Raw genomic sequence first — 10,219 nt, forward strand, 5'->3', positions numbered from 1 at the left:
ACATTCCATATAAATGGAATGTTACAATATGTGATCTTTTGTGTCTGGCTTCTTTCAATTAACATAACATTTTCAAAATCCATCCATATTATATGACGTATCAATGTTTCAATTTTTATCACCAAATAACATTTCACTGTATGAATATGCCACATTTTATTTATCCATTCATCACTTGATAAACATGTGGATTGTTTCCAGTTTTTGTTTACTATGAATAATGCTGCTATGGGCATTCTTGCACAAGTTTTTAATGTGGCCTATATTTTCATTTCTTTTGGGCATAGGTGTGGAATTGCTGGGTTCATATGGCAACTCTATATTTAATCTTTTGATGAACTGCCAAACTACAGCAGGTGTATTTTCCCATTACACAAGTGAAAATGTGGATACCATTTGTCTTTACAGAAGGTTTGTGCTGCAACCTTTACAGAAGGTTGGCTGGAGGTCTTGAATAAGAATTTTGGATTCAGGTTAGCTGGCCCTTTGACACCCCACGGGGTATAGCAAACTACCGTTATGTTGGCCACAGAAAACCCCTTTCAAAACTGAGATCCTGCTCTGAATAAAAACCCAACCTCTAGGTTGGGTTTGGATCATGACTTCCAAATAAAGCCATGGCCATTGTTCCTCTTCATTCATCATCCACTCCCCAGTAACATCAGAACTTAAAATACTGTGTTTAGGGCACCTGGGTGGCTCAGTCGGTTGAGCATCTGCCTTTGGCTCAGGCCATGATCCTGGGGTCCTGAGATAAAGCCCTGTGTGGGGCTCTCTGCTCAGCAAGGTGTCTGCTTCTCCCTTGCCCCCCACTCCCACTAGTATGCAAGCTCAACCTCTCTAATAAAGAATGTAAATCTGTAAATCTATTTTAAAAATTACTGCGTTTAAAATAGCATGTGCTTCTTGTATTTATTTTGTGATCCAGTTATAATTGTGCGATAAATCTACTGGCTGTAATGCATTTGAACATTTATATACACATAGTAGCTACAGATTGTTTGGATAACTTCTAAAAAAACAAAATAAGGGGCAACTGGGTGGCCCAGTCGATTAAGTGTCACACTCTTGGTTGTGGCTCAGGTCATGATCTCAGGGTCCTGGGATGGAGCCTCCTGTCAGGCTCTGCACTCAAGGTAGAATCTGCTTGAGATTCTCTCCCCCTCTTCCTCTGCCGCTCCCCACAGCCACTCTCTCTCTCTCTCTCTCTCTGAAACAATAATTAAATAAAGAAGTAAATAAATAAATAAATAAATAAATAAATAAATAAATAAAACATCATCTACATCTCTCATCATACCCAAACCAACATACATGGCATAATCAATCTGTCAGCAATTCAGCCTCCACCAAGTCACTAGCCTCATCAGAGACCTGTAGTGTGGCTGGTAAAGAACAGACTGCTGGCTTGGCTCCTGGGGAGTCCTCAGCTCTGGCGCCCTGAAGGTATCTCAGCCTTATCTCCTGCCACACCCTCCATGAACTTCTGTTCTGTCCACCCTGCTTTTTTTACCATCTTCCGAGCACACCTTCCTGAGCCTGTTTCTTGGTCCTCTGCTCCAAGAATGCCCCTTCCCCCACCCCCCTCCATCCTAGAATTATCTAGATGTGATTCATGTACCAAAGTCGAGGACAGTGGCAGTCTCCTCCATGAATGCTTCAACGTCAGAAAAGGGATCTCTCCCTCCTCTGGGCTTCTACAGCATTTATTTTGCCTTCATTATTCAATATGTTTGTATAGACATGTCACTTTTTCCCACCATTACAAGTTCCTCGAAGGCAGAATGAAATAGTGACCTTTGCCCTACCTATAGGCATTGTTTTGAGCCTAGTGTGTGTGTCTGGGGAAAGATGATTTTACTAAAATGTAATTTCGATTTGGTAGATACTTAACAAGAGTTATGTTTTAAGTAATACACAAATGGTTTAGTAGAAATAGCATTTCCTTTTAATGACTCCAGTCATTCCCTATATTCATGTGTTTCGGTGCTTACCTTTTGAACTTCTTTTTGGGCAGGTTGGGTTTGTAATCGGGCTTTATCCAGTACTTACTCTGAGCACAGTACTGGGAATAGTTCAGACTGCATGTGCCCTCAAAACTTTGCCCTCTAGTAATCAGGTTTGTTTTTTTTTTTACTAAAGTCTTATTTTTACTAAAGTTTCATTCTCATCTTAGAAAAACTGGTGTTCAAATCACTAGAAGGAACATGTGAACATGGTGTCAGCTTGGATCAAAACTGAGGAAGATATCGTGGGTCTCAAGGACTCCTGGAAGTGGTAGGTTTGCTCGGAGAAGAGGCAGAGAAGTGGGCATTCTCTTTTTCACTTGTTTTCTTATCCCTCTACACTATGTTGAATAGTGTATGACCCTCTACGCTATGACCCTCGACACTATGACCCTCTATGACCCTCTACACTGACTCTTTACGACCTCTACACCGTGTTGAATTTTTGCTCTGCTGCCAAGTCTGCACCTTCCTTTTCTGGACACTTTATCTCTGTTTCCCTTCAGTAAACATACATTGAGTACCTACTGCATGCAAGGAATGATGGAAAGCACTGGTTCCCTGATGTATCAGCGTATGTCATATATTTTTATAACACATACAGTGTGTTTATGTATGATCTATACACACATTTATAAAAGTATATTTTCATAAGCAGGGTAGAGGAACATATTGTACGAGGATGAAGTTCAAAGTAAGCATGTTAGGTGAAAATCAAATAAAAGCACAATTACCCTCAGGAAGTCCTTAAAGAGTCTATGAAAGCATGCAGTAAGTGGTACAGAGGAAGTGAGGGCCACCTGAGGACAGCCAGGTCAGGCATGGAACATCTCAGACTCACGGTGGGGCTTCTTGAGAGTGAGGCAGGTTCGGGGTGCATTCGATGAGACTTTCTGGGGTCTGGGTGTGGACATGTGTGCTGGACTTTTATTCTAGGGGAAACAAAAGTATGAAAATGTATGCAGCAAGCACTACCATCTCTTTCTCCATTTATTTATTTATTTATTTATTTATTTATTTATTTATTTATTTATTTATTTATTTATTTATTCTCCTTTTAAATTGTCCCACTGTACCTGTCGTCCCTTCTCCACTCTGGAGAGTGTTGCAAGGTACTCGGGCTGCGGACATTTGATCCAGAATGTCCTAGTTCTAAGCTGCCACCTTGTGGCTGTTCCATGTACCTGCGTCAGCCGGCCCTCACCAGCACTCGTAATTTGATGCCAGGCCTCCTCAACCTTCTGCATTTTCATCACTACAGCGAACTCCACTGGCATGTAAGAGCAATGCATTACCTACATGACAGATTTAAAAAAAAAAAAAAAAAAGTCAAAATACGTGCTTCCTTCCTCTGGAGCTGCCAGTTTTCCTACCACAGAATCATGAAAATGGATTAACACTATATCCTTCAGGATAACAACTGGCCCAAGAGCTTAAAATCATGGCAGGGTTGAGCATCACTTTGCAGTCTACGCATAATTATAGTTTACTCCTGTCCCCAATTGCCATGTAATCTTTATTTTAAAATAGCGGTATCCCACAAGCAATGGCAAATTTCCTTCGTGGGCGTTTACTGAGCTCCTGGGAGCCGCAGCCTTGAGAAGAGACATGAGGGTCTGCGGGACAATCGCTGGAGGCAATCTGCTTGCTCTGGGGATCCCCCTACACTGAGAGCTGGGGCTGGGGAAGAGCACTGGAATCTCTCCAAAGGGGTCAGTGATGTCTTCACAGAAGAACCTAGACTGAGGGAAAAGCCAGGAGGTCAAGGGGCCAAGGTTGGGAGGGGTCCAGGCCAAGAGAAGGAAAAGCTGGTGTTTTGCTGAAGGAGCTCACACAGCACCACTCTGGGACTTCATTTCCAGAGTTCTGGCAGCCCAAGTAGCACTCCAGAATCTTGCCTTTTTAACAGGCTGGTTTAAATATTCTTAGGAGAACTCTTTCCCTTCTGACACCTTTTTTTTCTAACAAAATCTTACACTGACCCATGGTGGATTCCTGATACATGTACAATTTGACCAACCACTGTGTTACCCAATGTGTATTTTCTCTTTCCTTAATATAATTTCCCCATTTCAAAATTATTGAGTCTAAAGCAAAAACCATCCATCCCCTAAAACTGGATTGGAAACTGGCTGAGATCGGTGTCTGCAAGAAGCCACTGGAAAATACACTTCTGGTATGTGGTAGTGGAGGGTAAAAGAGAGAAGAAAAAGGTCTTGCTCTCTTTTTTTCCAGTAGCAGATGCCCACAGATTTGCTCAGGGAAGGACAACCCACGGGTACCAATCCTGAAAGCCTTGGAGAAGATAAGGAGGCCACAGGTTGTAGCAAGTGTTGTCTATATGGTCAGTAGTTAATATTCCACAAAAATAAGAAATGTGGTTCAAACTTATGTAAATGTTTGAATCATAAATTCATTTAGTGTCCTGGCTGCATTAATCACACTGAATATTTTGTCAACCATAAAAATCAGCCACTCATCATGTGGGGAGGTCTGAGAAACTTTTTGAAGTTTGAAAGGAGTTTGTAATGCTGGAAGAGACTGGAAGAACTAGTTTAGTTCTCGACCCTGTTTTTATCTAGTTCACACCTACTTCTTCAGAACTGGTTTTCAGTAGGGATCTTTTCTAGGACCTCTCAGACATAATAAAATCCTGTGAGTCTGAGCCCTCATAGCATCATGTGCTTCTTCTCTGTAGAACTTATCACAGTTGCAGTTGGGGACTTGTGTGTACAAATATTTAATGTTTGTGTCTCACCCACTGCTATAAAATGTCATAAGGGCAGGGACTGTGTCTTTCTGTTCCATATTGTCTGCTAGCGTGCAGCACAGTTCCTGGCATACACTAATCACTCATGAAATAAAAATCAGTCACTAAACAAGTAAGTAGAACAAGTTTTAAAGTCCTGAGTCTCGGTTCTGGGAAATAATTATAGGGAAAGCATGTAAAAATATATCATTTGGGGCCTTAGTGACTATAAATAACTCCAGAGACCTAGGTCCAGAAGAAGATCTCCTTGGAGGGGAGACCCAGACATGTAGAAGAAAGGGAATGTGGATTCATGAATGTCTTCTGCTAGACAATCAAACTCAAGGACGATTCATCCTTGGTGGGTAGCCAGTGTGTGGAAAGAGCATTGGATTAAAACCAGGGACTAGGTTCTTGTCCTAGCTCTACCTACTATCAAGCTGGAATATAACCCTGGACCATCACCTAACCTCATCTACCACGACTCGGAGTCCCCATCTGTAAAATGGGAATGATATTTGCCCTGTACACCATCATAGTGAAACTCAAGCAAAACAAGGGGCCCCAAAGTACATTAAAATTATAGAGTATTTAATAAACAGAGGGATGCCAAGATTGCTAGAACTCATACAGCAATTTGGCAGTGTGGCAGGATACAAAATCAATACCCAGAAATCAGTGGTATTTCTACACCCTAACAATGAGACTGAAGAAAGAGAAATTAAGGAGTCAATCCCATTTACAATTGCACCGAAAAGCATAAGATACCTAGGAATAAACCTAAAAGAGGTAAAGGATCTATGTGAGACAAGATTCCATCAAAATCCTAGAGGAGAACACAGGCAACACCTTTTTAGAACTTGGCCACTGAAACTTCTCGCAAGAAACATCCATGAAGGCAAGGGAAACAAACACAAAAATGAATTATTGGGACTTAAGATAAAAAGCTTCTGCACAGCAAAAGAAACAGTCAACAAAACTAAAAGACAACCTACAGAATGGGAGAAGATATTTGCAAATGACATATCAGATAAAGGGCTAGTTTCCAAGACCTATAAAGAACTTATTAAACTCAGCAGCAAAGAAACAATCCAATCATGAAATGGGCAAAAGACATGAAGAGAAATCTCACAGAGGAAGACATAGACATGGCCAACACGCACATGAGAAAATGCTCTGCATCACTTGCCATCAGGGAAATACAAATCAAAACCACAATGAGATACCACCTCACACCAGTGAGAATGGGGAAAATTAACAAGGCAGGAAACCACAAATGTTGGAGAGGATGCGGAGAAAAGGGAACCCTCTTACACTGTTGGTGGGAATGTGAACTGGTGCAGCCACTCTGGAAAACTGTGTGGAGGTTCCTCAAAGTGTTAAAAATAGACCTGCCCTACGACCCAGCAATTGCACTGTTGGGGATTTACCCCAAAGATACAGATGCAATGAAACGCCGGGACACCTGCACCCCAATGTTCATAGCAGCAATGTCCACAATAGCCAAACTGTGGAAGGAGCCTCGGTGCCCATCGAAAGATGAATGGATAAAGAAGATGTAGTTTACGTATACAATGGAATATTACTCAGCCATTAGAAACGACAAATACCCACCATTTGCTTCGACGTGGATGGAACTGGAGGGTATTATGCTGAGTGAAGTAAGTCAATCGGAAAAGGTCAAACAGTGTATGGTCTCATTCATTTGGGGAATATAAAAAATAGTGAAAGGGAATAAAGAGGAAAGGAGAGAAAATGAGTGGGAAATATCAGAGAGGGTGACAGCGTATGAGAGACTCCTAACTCTGGGAAACAAACAAGGGGTAGTGGAAGGGGAGGTGGGTGGGGAGCTGGGGTGACTCAGTGACGGGCACTTGAGGGGGGCACTTGATGGGATGAGCACTGGGTGATATGCTATATGTTGGCAAATTGAACTCCAATAAAAAAAATTTAAAAAAAAAAAAAAAGAGTCTGGGGATGCCTGGCTAGCTCAGTGGTTGAGTGTCTGCCTTCAGCCCCGGGGGTGATCCCGGGGTCCTAGGATCGAGTCCCACATTGGACTCCCTGCGGGGAGCCTACTTCTCCCTCTGCCTATCACTCTGCCTCTTACTCTGTGTCTCTCATGAATAAATATATAATCTTAAAAAAATCAAAAAGTAAAAAAGTAAACAGAGGGATGGTATTTTCAAACTATTTTTCTTTCATGATTCTCCTCCTTAGTGTCTCCTAATACATAATTTATTCCTTATCTTTCCTTTTTTAAACCCTCAGGGTCTTTCTCAAGTTTCTCTATGAAATGCTTTCTATTGTTTTTCTGGATATTATCTGGTTTTTAAAAAAAATTTATTTGCATTTATTTTATGCAAAATTTACTTCCAGGTCGTAAATTTTTGTTTCTTCCGTTTCTTCTGGATATCTTTTTCTTCTGTGCAACCTCCTCCTCTGGTTTAGGAACAATCTGCCCTTTTTCATTCAGTAAGGATCATGTCAATGTGGCAGGGAGAGCTCACGTAGGGGTTAATCTACAAGCCCTGTAAATTCAATACTGCATTTGGGGGGCTTTGTTTACCTGGATGTGCTCAATAACCAGAGAATCTACATCTAAACCCTTCGGTTCAGCATTACTCTCTGCATTTTTAACCATGTACTGTCAAAATTCTGCACTCTTTTTGGGCCACCAGCCCTGTGTCCAGCCCCAATGTTTGGCCCTGGGCACACCTACGAGCTCTACCACAGTAGCAAACCATGGCACACATTGTTTCTGCAAAGTGACAGCTGTCAGATACTTGGTGGCTTTTCAGATATGCATATTCTTGATGGCCTGAGCAGCTTAACGTGGGTTCTTACAGCTCACATGAAAATTTGAACCTCTTGTTTGCAAGATTTCATAGGATTTTCTGGGGCAAATGAAAAGCAAACCATTTTCGGAGATCACCTCAGGCCACTTATGGGAAAAGCTGGTTATTGTCTGTTAATTTTTATTGATTATGCATCTTAATAATTATTTAAATTAATCCAATTTCTTAAAGTGCCCATCCATCTCAACATCTTAGTCCGGCAGTAAAAGGAGAACCCAAACCATTTTTCCTTACTGCCAAAACAGTTCAACAAACACGTACTGATTGCTCACTCAGTGCTAGGTGTTGGGTAGTACCAAATGAGCGCCATAATCACACCCTCAAAAATTTCATAGTCTGGTCTGTTTTGTTTTTAAGATTTATTTATTTATTTGAAAGATAGAGAGAGAGAGAGCACATATACACATGCAAGAGTTGAGCAGGGGGTGGAGGGGAGCAAAGAGTTTTAAGCCACCTCACTCAGAGCCTGGGGCTGGGCTCAGTCTTACTACCTGAGATCAGGGCCTGAGCCAAAACCAAGAGCCAGGTGCTTAGCTGACTGCCCCACCCAGGTGCCCCTGGTGCAGTGATTCTTAACCCTTGGCTGTACACTAGAATCATGTGGGCCTTCCCCCAAACCAAAAAAAAAGTCAAAATCCCTAGAGATGGAACCTGAATATGAGTGCTTTTCCAAAGTTTCCCAAGTGATCCTATGGAGCAGGCACTGTTGAAAACTGGTCTAGTTAGGAAAAAGACTTAAAACAAATTAATTGTAATGTTCTGTTAGGGGTATAAACAAATTGCTATCAAAGTTCTAAATTCTGCCTGAAGATCAAGGAGAATATAAGCTTCAGGAAGACAGAGATCTTTGTTTTGTTTACTGATGTATCTTAAGTACTAAAACATATCTAAGCTAGCCATTTATATTGTCGAGCTGTAGCTTTGAGAGTGAATAAATCAAATTTCAGCAAGATGAGGTATGGGAAAAGCATTCAAAGCAGAGATACTATAAAGAAAAAAATGAAATGAGAGTAAGTGAAGAGTGTTTGAGAAGAATTTCAAATAGTTAACTAAAACCAGATTATAGATTGTGTAATGGAAACTAGTGGAAAACTACACTGATTTTCATGCTAGAGGATTTGTTCTATAGTGTGCAGAAATTAGTAAAGATCAAAGAACAAAACAGTACACAACTGATAGTTTTCAAAAATAACACTCAAGTGCTAAGGTCATCAAATATTTCTCTTTCTGGATATGTGTTCGTATGAACAAGACCACTGACTGCCTCCACTTTTAGAATGGAAAAAAGTTGATGAAGTTAATCTTCCTGTGTTCAAAACTCCAGTAATAGTTGGACCAAAGAAGCTAAACTGGCAAGCGCCTGGCTTCATTACAGAAGCACAAGACAGGAACAGAGATTCAGTTAAAGATTCAATACTGGAAGACAGTGAAAATCTATAATATTGTTGGGACTAAATATCACCTAAAATAAAGCAGATTATCAAAGTACAACCGAAAATAATTCTGAATGGAATATTTTAGTAGGGGATCCCTGGGTGGTGCAGCGGTTTGGCGCCTGCCTTTGGCCCAGGGCGTGATCCTGGAGACCCGGGATCGAATCCCACGTCAGGCTCCCGGTGCATGGAGCCTGCTTCTCCCTCTGCCTGTGTCTCTGCCTCTCTCTCTCTCTCTCTCTCTCTCTCTCTCTCTGTGACTATCCTAAATAAATAAAATATTAAAAAATGGAATATTTTAGTAGATTGTAAAAAAAATTCTTTAAGGGAAAATTTTCTGGAGGAAGACTCATGAATCAGTGGAGGGAAAAAAACCTCAGATTTCAATGGTTTAGACAAAGGTACCTTGATCCCCAGAGACATTCATTAAAAAAGACTTTTTTAAAAAGAAAAAAGTATTAGAAAAAGTATTCTAATAATGTTATGATAAATTGATGTCAGTGAGGAAGTAAAGGGAGAAATAGTTAAGGAAATCAAAGTAACAGCATGTCTGATTAACATCAATTTTTTTAATGGGATCAGTCTGGTAAATGGGTATATACAGGAATAAGTATATACAAGAATAAGTAGCTGTGATGGTCTAAAACTCTTAAATTGTTTTAAGAAGCTTAGTCCCCAAATAGCTAAGATTTTTTTTTTAAGATTTTATTTATTTAGTCATGAGAGGCAGAGAGGCAGAGACACAGGCAGAGGAAGAAGCAGGCTGCATGCAAGGAGCCTGATGTGGGACTCGAACCCGGAATCCAGGATCACTCCCTGAGCCAAAGGCAGACGCTCAACCACTGAGCCACTCAGGCATCCCAATAGCTAAGATTCTTATAAAATTTTGAAGATTGAAAAAAAATTCTTAGATTTTATTTTTTAACTTTTTAGAGATATATTTGGAACAAGGGGGAAAAGAGCTAGGTTTTCTGTTTGAGGAAGCAGGTATGACTTATTCCAATGCTTCTCACATTTTGGGATGCATAGGAATCATCTCAAGACCTTGTTTTTGGTTTTCTTTTGAAAATTTTATTTAGTTGAGAGAGAGAGCACAAGCCAGGGAGGGGGGCAGCGAGAGGGGCAGAGGGAAGAGAGAGAAGCAGACTTTCCCCTGAGCAGGGAGCCCGAGAT

At 40.9% G+C, this 10,219-nt stretch overlaps 1 pseudogene; it reads right to left on the bottom strand.

The window, feature by feature from the left end:
* Positions 1-2,821: 2,821 nt before the first annotated feature.
* LOC111096782 lies at positions 2,822-7,677 on the bottom strand (annotated as a pseudogene).
* Between the last annotated feature and the right edge of the window lie 2,542 nt (positions 7,678-10,219).

Source organism: Canis lupus, chromosome 7 (genome assembly GCF_011100685.1).
Source record: "Canis lupus familiaris isolate Mischka breed German Shepherd chromosome 7, alternate assembly UU_Cfam_GSD_1.0, whole genome shotgun sequence".
Classification (NCBI taxonomy): domain Eukaryota; kingdom Metazoa; phylum Chordata; class Mammalia; order Carnivora; family Canidae; genus Canis; species Canis lupus.